Here is a 17,240-nt window from a genome sequence, read left to right as displayed (position 1 = left end):
ATAGTTGAAAACTTCCCTAATATGGGAGAGAAAATAGCGAATCAATCCAGGAAGTGCAGAGCGTCCCATACACGATACATCCAAGGAGAAACATGCCATGACACATATTATTCAAACTATCAAAAATTAAATACAAAGAACAAATATAAAAAGCAACAAGGAAAAAACAACAAATAACATACAAGGGAATCCCCAAAAGGTTAACAGCTGATCTTTCAGCAGAAACTCTGGAAGCCAGAAGGGAGAGACATATATAAAGTGATGAAAGGGAAAAACCTACAACGAAGATCCCAGCAAGCATCTCATTCAGATTTGACAGAGAATTTAAAACCTTGTGAGATAAGCAAAAGGTAACAAAATTCAGCACCACCAAACCAGCTTTACAACAAATGCTAAAGGAACTTCACTAGGCAGGAAACACAAAAGAAGGAAAAGACCTACAATAACAAACCCAGAATAATTAAGAAAATGGTAATAGGAACATACATATTGATAACTACCTTAAATACAGATGAATTAAATGCTCCAACCAAAAGATATAGACTGGCTGAATGGATAAAAAAACAATACCCGTAAATATACTGTCTACAAGAAACCCACTTCAGACCTAGGTACACATACAGACTGAAAGTGAGGGGATGGAAAAGATATTCCATGCAAATGGAAATCAACAGAAAGCGGGAGTAGCAATTCTCATATCAGAAAAAGTAGACTTTAAAATTAACACTGTTACAAGGACAAAGAAGGACACTACATAATGATCAAGGGAACAATCCAAGAAGAAGATATAACAATTGTAAATATTTATGCACCCAACATAGGAACACCTCAATGCTTAAGGTAAATGCTAACAGCCATAAAAGGGGAAATCAACAGTAACACATTCATAGTAGGGGACTTTAACACCACATTTTCACCAAAGTACAGATCATTCAAAATGAAAATATATAAGGAAACACAAGGTTTAAATGATACATTAAGCAAGATGGGCTTAACTGATATTTATAGGACATTCTATCCAAAACAACAGAGTATACTTTCTTCTCAAGTGCTCATGGAACATTCTACAGGATAGATCATATCTTGGGTCACAAATCAAGCCTTGGTTAATTTAAGAAAATTGAAATCGTATCAGGCATCTTTTCTGACCACAATGCTATGAGACTAGATATCAATTACATGAAAAAATCTGTAAAAACTACAAACACGTGGAGGCTAAACAATACACTACTTAATAACCAAGAGACCACTAAAGAAAACAAAGAGGAGGTCAAAAAATACCTAGAAACAAATGACAATGAAAACACAATGACCAAAACCTATGGGATGCAGCAAAACAGTTCTAAGAGGGAAGTTTATAGCAATACAATCATACCTTAAGAAACAAGAAACATCTAAAATAAACAACCTAATCTTACACCTAAAGCAATTACAGAAAGAAGAACAAAAAACCTCCAAAGTTAGCAAAAGGAAAGAAATCATAAAGAGCAGATCAGAAATAAATGAAAAAGAAATGAAGGAAATGATAGCAAAGATCAATAAAACTAAAAGCAAGCTCTTTGAGAAGATAAACAAAATTGATAAACCATTAGCCAATTCATCAAGGAAAAAAGGGAGAAGACTCAAATCAGTAGAATTAGAAATGACAAGGAGAAGTAACAACTGACACGGCAGAAATACAAAGGATCATGAGAGATTACTACAAGCAGCTCTATGCCAATAAAATGAACAACCTTGAAGAGATGGACAAATTCTTAGAAAAGCACAACCTTCCAAGACAGAACCAGGAAGAAATATAAAATATAAACAGTCCAATCACAAGCACTGAAATTGAGACTGTGACTTAAAATCTTCCAACAAACAAAAATGCAGGGCCAGATGGCTTCACAGGCGAATTCTATCAAACATTTAGAAAAGAGCTAACACCTATTCTTCTCAAACTCCTCCAAAATATAGCAGAAGGAGGAACACTCCCAAACTCATTCTACAAGGCCACCATCACCCTGATACCAAAACCAGACAAAGATTTCACAATGAAAGAAAACTACAGGCCAATAGCACTGATGAAAATAGATGCAAAAATCCTTAACAAAATACGAGCAAACAGAATCCAACAGCACATTAAAAGGATCATACACCATGATCAAGTTGGGTTTATTCCAGAAATGCAAGGATTCTTCAATACACACAAGTCAATCAATGTGATACACCATATTAACAAACTGAAGAATAAAAAACATATGATCATCTCAATAGATGCAGGAAAAGCTTTTGACAAAATTCAACACCCATTTATGATAAAAACTCTCCAGAAAGTCGGCACAGAGGGAACCTATTTCAACATAATAAAGGCCACATATGACAAAAACACAGCAAACATCATTCTCAATGGTGAAACACTGAAAGCATTTCCTCTAAGATCAGGAACAAGACAAGATGTCCACTCTCACCACTGTTACTCAACATAGTTTTGGAAGTCCTAGCCACGGCAATCAGAGAAGAAAATAAATGAAAGGAATACAAATAGGAAAAGAAGTAAAATTGTCACTGTTTGCAGATGACATGATACTATACATAGAGAATCTTAAAGTTGCTACCAGAAAACTACTAGAGCTAATCAATGAATTTGGTAAAGTAGCAGGATACAAAATTAATGAACAGAAATCTCTTGCATTCACTTACACTAATGATGAAAAATCTGAAAGAGGAATTAAGAAAACATTCCCATTTACCATTGCAACAAAAAGAATAAAATACCTAGGAATACATGTTCCTAAGGAGACAAAAGTCATGTAGCAGAAAACTATAAGACACTGATGAAAGCAATTAAAGATGGTACAGATGGAGAGATATACCACGTTCTTGGATTGGAAGAACCAACACTGTGAAAATGACTATACTACCTAAAGCAATCTACAGATTCAATGCAATCCCTATCAAACCACCACTGGCATTTTTCACAGAACTAGAAGAAAAAATTTCACAATTTGTATGGAAACACAAAAGACCCCGAATAGCCAAAGCAATCTTGAGAAAGAAAAATGGAGCTGGAGGAATCAGGCTCCCTGACTTCAGACTATACTACAAAGCTACAGTAATCAAGACAGTATGGTATTGGCACAAAAACAGAAACATAGATCAGTGGAACAGGAGAGAAAGCCCAGAGATAAATCCATGCACGTATGGTCACCTTAATTTGATAAAGAAGGCAAGAATATACAATGGAGAAAACAGTCTCTTCAATAAGTGGTGCTGGGAAAACTGAACAGCTACATGTAAAAGAATGAAATTAGAACACCCACCAACACCATACACAGAAATAAACTCAAAAAAAAAAAAAGAAAGAAACTCAAAATAGATTAAAGACCTAAATGTAAGGCTAGACACTATAAAACTCTTAGAGGAAAACATAGGCAGAACACTCTATTTTATAAATCACAGCAAGATCCTTTTTCACCTACCACCTACAGAAATGGAATTAAAAACAAAAATAAACAAATGGGACCTAACGAAACTTAAAAGCTTTTGCACAGCAAAGGAAACACAAACAAAACGAAAAGACAACCCTCAGAATGGGAGAAAATATTTGCAAATGAAGCAAACTGACAAAGGATTAATCTCCAAAATTTACAAGCTGCTCATGCAGCTCAATATCAAAAAACCGAAGAACCCAATCCAAAAATGAGCAGAAGACGTAAACAGACATTTCTCCAAAGAAGCTACACATATTGCAAACAAACACATGAAAGGATGTTCAACATCACTAATCATTTGAGAAATGCAAATAAAAACTACAATGAGATATCACCTCACACCAGTCAGAATGGCCATCATGAAAAAATCTGCAAACAATAAATGCTGGAGGGGGTGTGGAGAAAAGTGCACCCTCTTGCACTTTTGGTTGGAAACTAAATTGATACAGCCACTATGGAGAACAGTATTGAGGTTCCTTAAAAAACTAAAAATAGAACTACCATACGACCCAGCAATCTCACTAGTGGGCATATACCCTGAGCAAACCATAATTCAAAAAGTGTTATGTACCAAAATGTTCATTGCAGCTCTATTTACAATACCCAGGACATGGAAGCAACCTAAGTGTCCATCGACAGATGAATGGATAAAGAAGATGAGGCACATATATACAGTGGAATATTACTCAGCCATAAAAGGAATGAAACTGAGTTATTTGTAGTGAGGTGGATGGACCTACAGTCTGTCATACGAATGAATTAATTTAGAAAGAGAAAAACAAATTCCGTAACACATATATATGGGATCTAAAAAAAAAAATGGTTATGAAGAACCTAGGGGCAGGACAGGAATAAAGACCCAGACCTACTAGAGAATGAACTTGAGGAAACGGGGAGGGAGAAAGGTAAGCTGGGACAAAGTGAGAGAGTGGCGTGGACATATATACACTACCAAATGTGAAATCAATAGCTAGTGGGAAGCGGCCGCATAGCACAGGGAGATCAGCTCGGTGCTTTGTGACCACCTAGAGGGGTGGGATAGGGAGGGTGGGAGGGAGGGATATGCAAGAGGGAAGAGATATGGGGATATATGTGTATGTATAGCTGATTCACTTTGTTATACTGCAGAGACTAACACACCATTGTAAAGCAATTATACTACTCCAATAAAAATGTTTTAAAAATATATTACTTCCATATAATTTCTTCCACTGCACCCCTCCCCAATTCTTTTCACTCCTTAAGGAGCTGCTGGTCTTTTTTCCAGAAGGAATCATCTACTCAGGTCCACTGTACAACTGAGTAAGTATATTTTTAAAATTGTAGACAACATCTCCCCATTTTCTGGCAGACTGCTTTTGTGTCTCTGCTAGTAGTGAGGGTCTTGGGATCAGTTGACTCAGTATGATACTCTAAACTAGAAATTCTTCTGAGATCTCCAAAAATTTCAGCAAAGCCCTCTTCTATCTGCTTTTTTATTTTACACCCCCTGAGACCACACTTGTTCCTGATTTTGAAGTCAGGTGGTCCCAGCATACCCCATATCTGTTACCTCTGCCCGTAATGTTAGCTTTTCCAGTTTCTCATACTTTTATACCCAGAATACTTCCCGTCCTCTGAACCCTGTCTATTGCATGTAATCTCCATCTCTTGGAAGAATTCTTGCAATTGAAACTCGGCTCTCATTTGAGGACATTTCCTTTTCTTGCAGCTTCTATGGGAAAGTTGATAGTTCTTTCAAGCCCTGATACTACATTCCTAGAGATGTCTCTGAGACCCAGTTGCCACTTCGAACGCATTATTTTTATACCCGCATATAAAAACTTCCACTCATGCCATCTGATTTTATATAATCAGCTACCCTTCTTGATCACTACTGTCTGCTAGCCCTTGGTCATTTTCCTTATGTTCATGTCCTTACTATCTATCCTATCCATCTCATCTTCACTGCCTTCAATATCTGCTTATACAAGTCAACTAACTCCCTAACTTCACGGATTCTTGGTTTACTCAATTCCAGTTGTCTTCCCCTTTCTTCCATACCAGGCATACCCTCTCATGGCCACATCCTGGACACAGTCATAATTCACAACTTCTATACTTCCGACATTTTAAACTCTAGTACTACTTTCTAATTACCACTTCCTACCTTTTCACCTATCTTTCCTTTCTTTCCACTAAAGTTAGTGTATGATCTCATAGAGACCTCAAGTATTTGACATTCTATTTTCTCTATCAGCAATCTCCCGTCTACATATCTTTCCTTATCTTGCCAGTTCATAACTTTAACCACTTTCTTGTCAATGCACTAAACCCTCTATCCTTCTTGACCATTCTACCCGCTTGTTTGGCAGCATTTGAACCAATTTTATTTAACTGTCCATTTTTTTCCTACTTCACTTGAGGGTGGTAATCATAGCTTTCCTTAGTTACTTTCCTTAATAGCACATCTCCAAGCACATGTGCCTCTACAAGCTCCAGTTCTACAGTCTCAACTTGGCCTTCAGTGCTAACCAGAAATGCTTCAATGGATTGATTTAAAAAAAAAAAAGAAATGCTTCTATGTGTCCCTCATTGGCTCTCTCTCCCCTTTAACTCAGTAGTTATTTCAGACATTCACTACTGTCCTTGAGTCCTCTGTTTTCATCAAATGACGTCATCTACTTGTCAGAGAAAACAGAGTCCAGAACATGTGATTCCCTACAGTTCATCCTCCTACCCTTACGACAATATCTGTATCTCCACTCATCCTTACAATCTTCCCTAGAAGTTTAGTGGAATGCGAGACCTCCTTTTTCAAAACTAAATCATACATCTGTGTTCTGAAACTCCCCTGCCCTCCTGTGACATTAGGACCTTCCTCCTTAAATTGTCCTTTCTCCTTCCCTTGACATTTCACTATCCACTGGCTTTTTCATTGCAGTAAATAAAGAAGATGGAGATTCTTTGGTCATTGTTTTCACAACCAAGTATTTTTTTTAAAGAAGAATTGTCTCTTATAGTTATCTCCACATTTTTACTTCCCATTCCTTCTTGAACCTACTGTGGACTGCAGGCCTCCCATCCCTCCAGTAAAATGGCTTTACCAACGCTAATTCCAGCAGATACTTTTTAATCTTTATCTTATTTGAACTCTTCATCAATTGATACTTCCTACCCTTGATTCTGTGACACCACTTTCTTGTGATTCTCATGAAATGTGCCTAGTGCATCTCAATTGCCCTTGTTGGCTTTATTTCTCTAACTGCCCCTGATATATTAGCCTTTCCTGTGGTGGGCTTTATTGTTAGCTCATTCTCATTTCACTTTATACAAGCTTGTTACATGAGCCCAGTCAGGCCCTTAGCCTTAATGGCCACCTATAGGCTGATGATTCACAAATCTCAGCCTCCTGATCTTGTTCCTAAATTGTAGACCCACACACTCAGTTGCTTCTAAGACACTCTTCAGAGCTCATCAAACTGGGCATACAAAATTAAAGTCTTCCCCTTTTTTTCTTTCCTCTTCTTCCACCAAAACTGTTTCTTTCTCTTTCTCTTTCTTTCCCTCTGGTATTTTCTACCTTAACAAACAGCCACGTGGTCCAAGTCAGAAAGTTGGAAGTCATTTTTGATCACTTCTTATCATTCTCCTTCATCCACTTGGCTGCCAATTCCTACCTCCTAATTATCACTTGGATTTGTTCACTCTTCCTTATTCCTATTGTCAGTGCCTTAATTTTAGCTATTTTTGCATCAATAAAACTGTATCACTGGATACAGATCACTGGTAAATTCTTTTAACCAGCCTTTCCCGTCTCCTAATTAAATTGTCCTCCACAGTGCTATCAAAATGCTATATCTCAAAAACAAACCTGATTCTATCACTTCCCTGCTTTAAACTCTACAGTAACTCACACCAACCAAAGAATAAAATCCAGACCCCTTGGCATACCACCCAAGACTCTTAATGATTTGACTCCTGACATTTCCTTCTTTAGCTTCTTCTCTATGTACACCCTATACTTCAGCTGAATCCAATCACCCACTGACCTTTGAATGGACTATAATTTCCCATGTCTCCCTGACATCATGCATGCTCATCTGTTTTGAATTCTGAAATATTATGTCTAAAATACCCTCAAACTGTTCCACTCTTTTTCATCCTTAAACCCCAGTTTAGAAGTCACTTCTCTGTGAAGCCTCACTGAATCCCCTATATTCAGTTAATTACCCAACAGGGATCTCTCTCCTTTCATCCTGGAATATCCTCGTAGCACTCTTTACATGTATCTTAAGCCTGATTACTTGTCTGCCTACTCCATCAGACTATAAACTCCCTAAGGTCAAGGAGTATGCTCTCTTATTCACCTTTCTTTCTCAAACATCTAGTACAATTCCTGGAACATAGAGGATATTTAGTAAGTGTGTGTTGAATTAAATGTATGAATGTGCTTATATCACAGCAAAAGTCTTTCCCCTGTTTTTGTCTTTTCTCTCCAAAAGGACAGAATTCCCCCCCAATTTGGTTTTCCTCTCCAAGAAAGACAGATTTTTCAGATTATAACGTATTCATTGTTTCTCAGAGTTCCCATCTCCATTTCTTCATCCTCTGCCCTATTGCTTAAATAGATGTGCATGTGAAATGGTGGTGGTCTCCCTTTTCAGATATGTTGTATTGAATGATATAGAATGAAGCCTGGGGACAGTGGGTGGGAGCAGAGGCCTCTTGTAGGATTCAGCTGGGCATGTGTGCCTGCTTGCTTAGGCAGACTCAAACCAGTTGGAGGAAGAACAGCCTATCCTGATTGTTTTGGCTGTTGTGGAGGGTAATAAACCATCTTGTTATACCATCTCGACTGTGACATCTATAAAACACAAACAAAAAAAAATAAATGAACAAACCAAAAAAAAAAAATAGATACAGAGAACAGAGTAGTGGTTACCAGAGGGGAAGGGGTGGGGAGGGCAAAATGAGTATAGGGCATCAACTATATGCTGATGGATGGAAACTAAATTTTTGGTGGTGAGCACACTGTAGTGTATACAGAGGTAGAAATATAATGTTGTACACATGAAACTATGTAATGTTATAAACCAATGTTACCTCAGTAAATAAATAGATAAATATTTAAAAAATAAAACCTCCTTGCCTGCAAATATTAGGTTCAGATACTAAAAATCAAGACAGTAATTCTTTGGTACTATCAAAGAAAGATGTGTTACTCACACAAGTGGGGAAATTCTGAGGCAAGATGCTAGGAAGATGGTTGTTTTGGGAAAAAGTCTGGGGTGAGAGAGGGAGAGAGAGATAGAGAGAGAGGCAAGTGCATGGGCATTTTATAACTAGTCATTACCAGAGGGGAGAAGGATGGAGGGATGGGCAAGATAGGGGAAGGAGATTAAGAAGTACAAACTACTAGGTATAAAATAAATAAGATACAGGGATATAATGTACAGCACAGGGAATATAGCAATATTTCATAATAACTTTAAATGGTGTATAATCTGTAAAAATACCAAATCACTCACTATGTTGTACAGCTAAAAACTAATATAATATTGTAAATCAACTACACTTCAATTAAAAAATATGGAGTCCCAACTGGCATGAAATTTAAGAGACAGCTATTAGCATAAAGTTTAAAAGAGGCATCAAGAGGGTGCAAGAGCTTGTGGAGTATGTGTGTGGGCAGGGTGAGCCTTATTAGGATGCTGAAGGAGGCAACAGACACAAATAGGAAATGTGGCCTAGAGGTCGCTGGTACTAAATCAAACATCAGTTAGGATACAAATTTTTTCCTGAGGTCTGAGTTAGCACAGCAACCTACTACATTTCCTGTAGATAAACGTATGCTTGAGAGAGATCAAATTTGCAAAACCAACTCAAAATAATCAGATCAGCAATTATTATAACTCCCTGAAAGATAGTACAGCCATCACCTTCACTGCAGGCAGAAGGAGAAATCCAGGAGAAGAAATCAACCAGGGCCCAAGGAATCTCTTAGAGTACTTTTGTAATATTTATTACTTGGTTTTCTCTATCTGTTGGAATATTCCAAAGATCTTTCCTGTACTATTGGCCCATATTTAAGGCACAAACTTCACCTTGATATGGCAGTAAGTAGTCCAATGCTAACTTTTAATCAGTTACTATAGGAGCTAGAGAGATTTATGCCACATTAAGGGCTTCTAAGGCTTGATATGCTTGATATACACGGTCTTCTAGGAGTGATGCCATTGTCTGGGTGGCCTATATGGATTGAGTTTGTGTTAATAAATTGAAAATACCTAAATTTGTGCCTGTTATACCAAAGGTTTTGAAGAGGCCCAATATAATAGGTAAAAAGATAATTTGCTGCTACTTTTTGTGGGAAGGCTAGATAAGAGAAGTTGATTTTCTAATTAGATATAATGAGACCAGAGACTAAATATGCATAAAACAAAGGTCAAGGTGCATAAGGCAGAAGGGGAGGAATGGAGGAGTAGAATATGCTACCCTACTGAACAGGAGTGGTACCACAGGAGAACCAGTAGCCCAAGGGGGCTTGGAGAGTGGGATTTCTGATGGGAAAATTTAGATCAGTGCAGACATGTGAGGATCAAATAGTCTTAATGGAGGGACATGGCTGTGTATAATATTGATTGATGGTGGGAGACAGGAAGGATATACGGTCCATGAAGGAAATTTTTTTTTTTTTCGGTACGTGGGCCTCTCGCTGTTGTGGCCCCTTGCGCTGCAGAGCACAGGCTCCAGACGCACAGGCTAAGCCGCCATGGCTCACGGGCCCAGCCGCTCCACGGCATGCGGGATCCTCCCGGACCGGGGCATGAACCCGCATCCCATGCACCAGCAGGCGGACCCCCAAGCACTGAGCCACCAGGGAAGCCCAATGAAGGGAAATTTAATGAGGGCAAGGGAATGCTGGGAAGAAATGCAGGGGCGCCAGATGAGGAGAAAATGATGAGTAGTCAATATGGACATCAAACACCTCCAAGGGGACAGGGGTTAGTTGTATAAGTGGTTGTCCAGGCTGGAGCACCAGGTAGCAGGTCCAGCATTATTAGAGGTTTAGCTCTTAGGTAACATGTTGCATAAATATTTTCCAGCAAGTCAAAGAAAGGAGGAAGTGGGAATGATGACTGCGAGATAGTGGAGAGTGAAGTGTGGGTTGTTGGACAAGGGGAAATCATAGCTACTGCAGTTATGGGGGTCACAATGGAAAATGATGTGGGAACAATTATAGGTACAGTAATCACAGCCAGGTCCCAACTGCTATGCATAATAGTAGGTAGACTTTTAGGCCTTTGTGAAGAGATAGTGGAGGTGAGGATCCCAATTCAGGTTTTAGGTACTCAAGAGGAGAAATTAAATGGTGTGGCACCAGTAGGAATAAATCAGCTAACTTAGAGGGTGCTAGTTTACACCAAGAAGGCAGTGCATGGAGATGGAAAAGAGTGGGCCCAGCACAAATCTAAATAATCTGCAAGGAGTTCTTTGATGCAGCAGGATAGATAATGGGGCCTGCCAATAGGCTTTAGTTCCTTGCAAGGTATTCTTATGTGTTATAAGAGAGGATATGAAATCATAGAGATGTAGGTAAGCAGGATGGGTAGGATCTTCATTTAAGCATTTGACAATAACCATGGTGGTACTGGCATCATCTAGGTAGGGAACAGAGGCCTGCATAGATTGAAATTGAAGGATAAGGTAGGAGGAGAGAGAAGAGAGGGCAGTTAGGGAAATTATAGGGGATCTAGTTGGGTATATAGGTGGGGTGGAAGAGCCAAGGGTTGAGTCTGGAAACAGAGAAGGTGAGCCTGGTCAGAAACTTTATTTGGTGGGTTTTGGCATTGGACTGTGTTGGCAGGACATCTTGCAGTGTCAGTGTCAAGGTTAGGACTGCCAAGTTGTGCTGAGATCATCATTTGAGATGTGTTCATCTACTGGGCAGAGGTCATCATCTTGAAAGTGCTGGGCTGCTGGGCGGAGGCCATCATTTCTGAGGTGATGGTTTGTTGTCTGTGTTCTTGTCCATTACTGGCTTGTGGGTGATACCTGTAAGGAGCCTAGTGGGGCAGGGGGACCAGAAGCTCCTGACATGAATCCTGAGCTACCTTTAAGACTTTAAAGCAAAGTTTTACATTTGGAAAAATATTACAAAAGTGGCTGAATAGTTGCCTTTTGCTCTCCAGGTGTTACAGAGTAACTTCTTATGGGGAAACTGTGAACTGATTGAACACTTCAAACAAGTAGGAGAAAAAGGAGCCCAAGCAGTTTGGCATTGAGCTGAAGTGGTGGAATCCCACATCCAAACCATGAGCCAAATAAGGCACAGCAAGAACAAGCAGAACTAGAATGTTCCACAACTTTGGGCCTTTGGCATATAGTCCCAGGTGTGCTGGGGCTGCCTGTTTATTATGTTGAGAGTCATAGGCATTGTCATCCCAGATCCTGTAGTGGCTCCTCATTTGGTATCACTGTAATGAGGTGGATCCACAGCTGGTATGCTATTTAGCAATACTGGCCCAGAGAACTAAGTTAAGATCTTTCTTCACTGGAAGAGCCACACAGTTGTAAGTAGTATCAGGTGTGGAGACTTCTATTCCTTGGAAAGAGGAACCTCTAGTTGACCAAACTTTAAAACCATCATATTGGGAAAGGACAGCAGACTTTTGTGGAAAGCTTCCTTGCGGCATACAGAATAACCTTTTGGGGTGGAGGCAGACTAAATTTTTGGTGAGTCTCATTCTATTATTTGCCCTTCATCCAGGCACCAATTCAGCATGATTTGTGCCAGGATAGAAATGGGGTAATAGAATGGGGATATGTCATTAATTTGAAGGTGCTGTTACATTTGGATATTGTATACCTAGACCTATAAGTGAGAAGTGCCCATTTATGGCTAGAAGGGGGATGACAAATTGTTCAGGAATAAAATGGCCTGTTCAAAAAGAGATCCAATATACAGACATATTTAATAAAAACCTGACTTCAAACTTCTTGCTGGTTGCATGATAATTGACCAGAGTTATGTATTTTCCCTAAACATTTATTTCCCCATCTGTGAACTAGAAGTGGAAGTACACACCATATAAAAGTGTAGTGAAGAGTAAAAGAGAGAATGCACATAACTTAAGCAGTTTGATCCTGGCATTTAACATATTCTCAATATATGTTTGCTGAATATATCATTACTTGTATTCCTCCCAGCCAACCAGAAAAAGAATAAAGGTTAGTGGTTGGAGACTGGGGAAGTTTATTGCATTTTGTCCAATCCAGTACCCTCCTTCTGGCACTGTTATATGAACAGACCCACATAGACCCTCTGCTGGAAAATGGATGGTCTGAGAAGTTTCTCGGTGGCTAAAGTGAAACTGGTTAGCTCTGGTTATGGGTAGTTGACATCCTGGCATCTGCTGCTTCAGTCTGTATCCAGGCCACTTTGCTAAGGTCCCTAAGTCCCTGCACACTGGGGACTCTGTCTGCAGGCCTTTTACATCCACCGGCCCTAAAAGTACCATGTGATAATATAAATGCAAAATTGTATTATTTGCATTCATAATAATAATTTAAGAGTGAAGAAAAAGGTTAACACTGAATATGGCTATTAGGGTTTTTTCTATACTTTTTCACAATCTATATTTAAAATAGATTGCTATATATATTGTTTTTAGTCACAGGTCAGTGCCATCTGGTGAAGACGCCCAATATTATAGCTTGGACATCATGTAACAGGTAACAAGGAGTTGAAGGGGCATGAAGGGGTTATATGTGGTACAGGAAATCAGGCAGAGCACTCAAACACTAAATCACATGACAAAAAGTATTCTTTAGATCTTTTCTCAGCTAACAAGAAAGGTGTGTGTGTTTGTGTATGTGTGTGTTTGTGTGAGACCCTGGGGAAAGAGAGAGAGACAGAGAGAGAGAGGGAGAGGAAGAGAAAGGTGTAAGGAGTGTTCAGAAGCTAATGACATACTAAGAGAATATATAGTATTATATATTATATTATTGAAAAAAATATATACTATATATTAACACTATAAATATACTGTGATATATGACTGAACAAAAGATGCAGGTAAAAGGTGTTTATAACCTCATTTTTTTCTGTCAATGATACATATTTAACACCTTTGAATGTAAGAGAAATACATTTACACAAAATAATTTTTTGATTCAATTTAAAACTCCATTTCTTACATTTTAAAAATGTATATCAAGTTCTTTTCCTGATGACCAAATTAATATATTTGAGGCAAGCATTGGAAAATATATCAATATAAGAGGAAATTTTTATATTGTTGCCTCTCATCTTGCCACATCACAAAATAAACCAATAGCAATATTTGGATGTATAGTCTCCAGATGTGTGTGTGTGTGTGTGTGTGTGTGTGTGTGTGTGTGCGCGCACGCGCGCCTATCCCAGAAAATGTAATTTACCTCCTGTAACTCAGGCATTGCCCATCTTCAAAATGGGAGCAATGGAACCTTCCTTGCATGATCACTGGGAGGAGAAAATGAGAAAACCTAAGAAGGTTTGTCACATTGGGCACACTCAGAAACTGGCCTCACTCTGCTTTCTCCCTCACATAAAGAAGTCACTTTAATACCTACTGTTCCAGTTATCTATTGCTGTGTAACAAACTGTCATAGAATTTAGTGGTATTAAATATTTATTTGGAGTCAGACAGTTATGCATTCGAGTCCCAGTTCACATTGTTTTCAACATTCAGTGGTTATAGGATAAATTACCTAATGGAGTTGGTAAAGAAAAGAATATTTTTTATCATTTTCTTTTCTTTCATGTGTTTTCCTAACTCCTGAAATTATTGTATAGTATGATATAGGAGAAAATTTTCCACTGATCTCCAAAAGGAAAAGATGGACAGAGTGACAGAGCATAATAGTGAGACTGCTAAACAGAGAAATGGATTCAGGAGATACATACTGTTGGGCCCATACATAACCTACATCATTTTCATTAATGAATATTAATTATATTAATTGATTAATATAATTCATTAATTATATTAATGCTCCCTTCAAGTAACCATTTTGCTAGCACTATGGTAGGCTTCTAACAGGAACTGTCTAAGGTCAACTGGCTAGCTTATTCTGTCTGCTTGATTGTTTAGTACCTCTTCTGTGGTAGGTGCTCTTTAGTGGGTATTAATATGCAATACAAAGATGTTCACTTTTTGCCTACTCCCATTAGTCCATCCACATAACTCCTCTCCAGATTTTCTTGTACTGGATATTCTATCTTTCTCCTTCCAGGACCCTGACCAACTTGACAAGTTATTCTCCACTGCCTGTGAATTCATATATATTCTTATCTTGGGCCAGTTCTCTTTGAACCAAGGTGAATGACCAGATGCTCTCCCTATAGTGCTGCACATTGGGAAACTTTACCCTTAAAGGGTATGTCTTTCAAGGCTACCTCTGAGTGAAGCTTAGTGCAGCAGCATTCCATGTTCAGCTTGTACCTGCATACTGGGCCAACCCACACATGAATGTTTCTTTCTCCAAGCGAGTCATAAGGAATCTCCCGTGGCCACAAGTGTGACTTGAGACTTGAGTCTCTGATGCAACAGTTTTGCTAACTTGGGAGGCTGGGTCACCCACATCAGTAGTTTAATTGTGCTTTGGGGACCTGCCCATGCCCAATCCCAGCCATATCACTTCCAATTTACAATGAATCATTGCTGGACCCATTCGAGTTTATGATTTTGTGGGTCTGACTGTATTCAGCTCATGATGGGAAATTCTAGCTGTATATTCACTTAGTGTCAAAGGATCAGGTGCTTTGTCTCTACCAAGGCCAAATAATGTGCTGGGGGGTCTTTTTTGAATGGTATCTAATTCTTCATTGCACATGGCATGCCCTTTCTCCAGGACATCAGAGATTATGTTGTAAATATCCTGCTGAGGCTTTCCATAAAGTACACATCATCTATTCCCTCTACATGTACCTACCTTTAATATCATAGGATCTGTTGGGTCATATGGCCCAAGCAGCAAGGCTGCATGCACCCCAACTTGGACCTACTACAGAGCCTTTTCTCAATTAAGCCCACCTCAAAGTTGGTATTCTTGCATACCACTAAGTAAATGTGTCAGAACAGTATTTCCAAGTTGGAATATGCTGCCTCCAAATCTGAAGAGGTCTATCTGGTGTCTTATCTATCCTACTTGATGGTGGATGGCTAAAAATGCTATAATACATCCTGTACGTTCATAAGATTGTCCCTGTGTGCCCAACACCACTAGACCCCTAAAAACTTCACTGATGTGAATCTGTGATGGTTTTATCTCCCACCCTCTGGAACATTATCTGTTTTACTAAGGACTCAAATGTACCTACCAGTTCTTTCTTATCTGATCCAATTAACATGATATCATCTATATAGTGGACCAAAGCAATATTCTGCAGAATATCTACATGTTCCATATCTCTTCAAACTATGTTATAATAGAATTGGAATGTTAACATATCTCTGGGACAAAGGCTTACATTAATTAGGTTGTCCAAATCATGTGAATGTGAACTGTGCCTGGACGTTCTTCATGGTAAAGATGGGAAAGAACTCATTTGTTAGATTAGTGGCCATGTCCTGTGTACTTAAAGCCATGTTAATCTGCTCTAGCAAAGATACCACAACCAATATGGCAGCTGCAATTGAGGCTAATACTTGTTTCAGTTTGTGGTGACTTACTCTCCTCCTCCATGGTCCCTCTGGACTTTTTATGGTCCAGACTGATAAATTAAGTGGGAAAATGATGGGCATTATTACCACTGCATCCTCTAAGTCTTTAAGAGTGGGACAAATTTCTGCCACTCCCCACAAGATTTTTTTAAAATTTACTGTCTTGGCCAGAGTAGTAGCAATTTCAGAGGCTTCCACTTGGATTTCCCCAGAATAATAGCTTTTTCCTCACAGGCTAAGGAAACGATGTGGAGGTTCTGCCACCTGCCATGTACATTTACTCTAATTATATATTTGTGGATCAGGGAGATGCCAAGCAGATTGTTTCATAGACTTATTAGAACCACAGTGAGTCAGACATGGTATAATTCATATGCTCCCTCTCAAACAGAGAGCCATGAATATGCTTTAGGTCTTCAGGCATCAATGTCAACTAGAACTCCATGTCCAAGAGCCTAAATATGCCTGGGTAATTGTTCCCCAATGTACAATTAGTTAAGTAAAAGGCTATAGGTGCCTTTGGGGAAGGACTCTGTGAACTATCACCATATAAACTTGCTATAGAGTTGCAAGATCCTTACTTCCACGGACCTCACATCTATGCTGTCCCTGGAGGCTGACAAGACAAATTACTGAAGGGAGTAGGTCTGTTAGATTGAGTGCTAAAGTGAGAGCCAGCCGGTGTGTATCCCATAGTCAGACCCATCAGTCTTTGTAGGACCTGAAGTAGGTCACATTCCCTGTCATCATGTTCAGCACCCAATAAATGCCAACTCATTATTATAGTGAAGTAAATGTCCTGTGGTGCTTTTGAGTAGTTTTACAAGACCCTGTAAAAATATTCAGACCCTCACCCAAACACTTCTAGAATGGAGCTATTTTAAAAGAAAATCTTTCTTGAAGAAAAGACTTGTGAGTGGCTCTGTTGAAGAGAATTTCAAAGATGTGGATCTGGTCTGTTCAGTACACACACACACACACACACACACACACGCACACACACGCACACCAGATATCAGCAAACTAAATTCTCAGACACTTCCTGTATCATAAAATCTCTCTATAATAGAGCTAAATA

This window comes from Phocoena sinus, chromosome X (assembly GCF_008692025.1).
Source record: "Phocoena sinus isolate mPhoSin1 chromosome X, mPhoSin1.pri, whole genome shotgun sequence".
NCBI classification, from domain to species: domain Eukaryota; kingdom Metazoa; phylum Chordata; class Mammalia; order Artiodactyla; family Phocoenidae; genus Phocoena; species Phocoena sinus.
Note: the sequence above shows the minus strand (reverse complement) of the source record.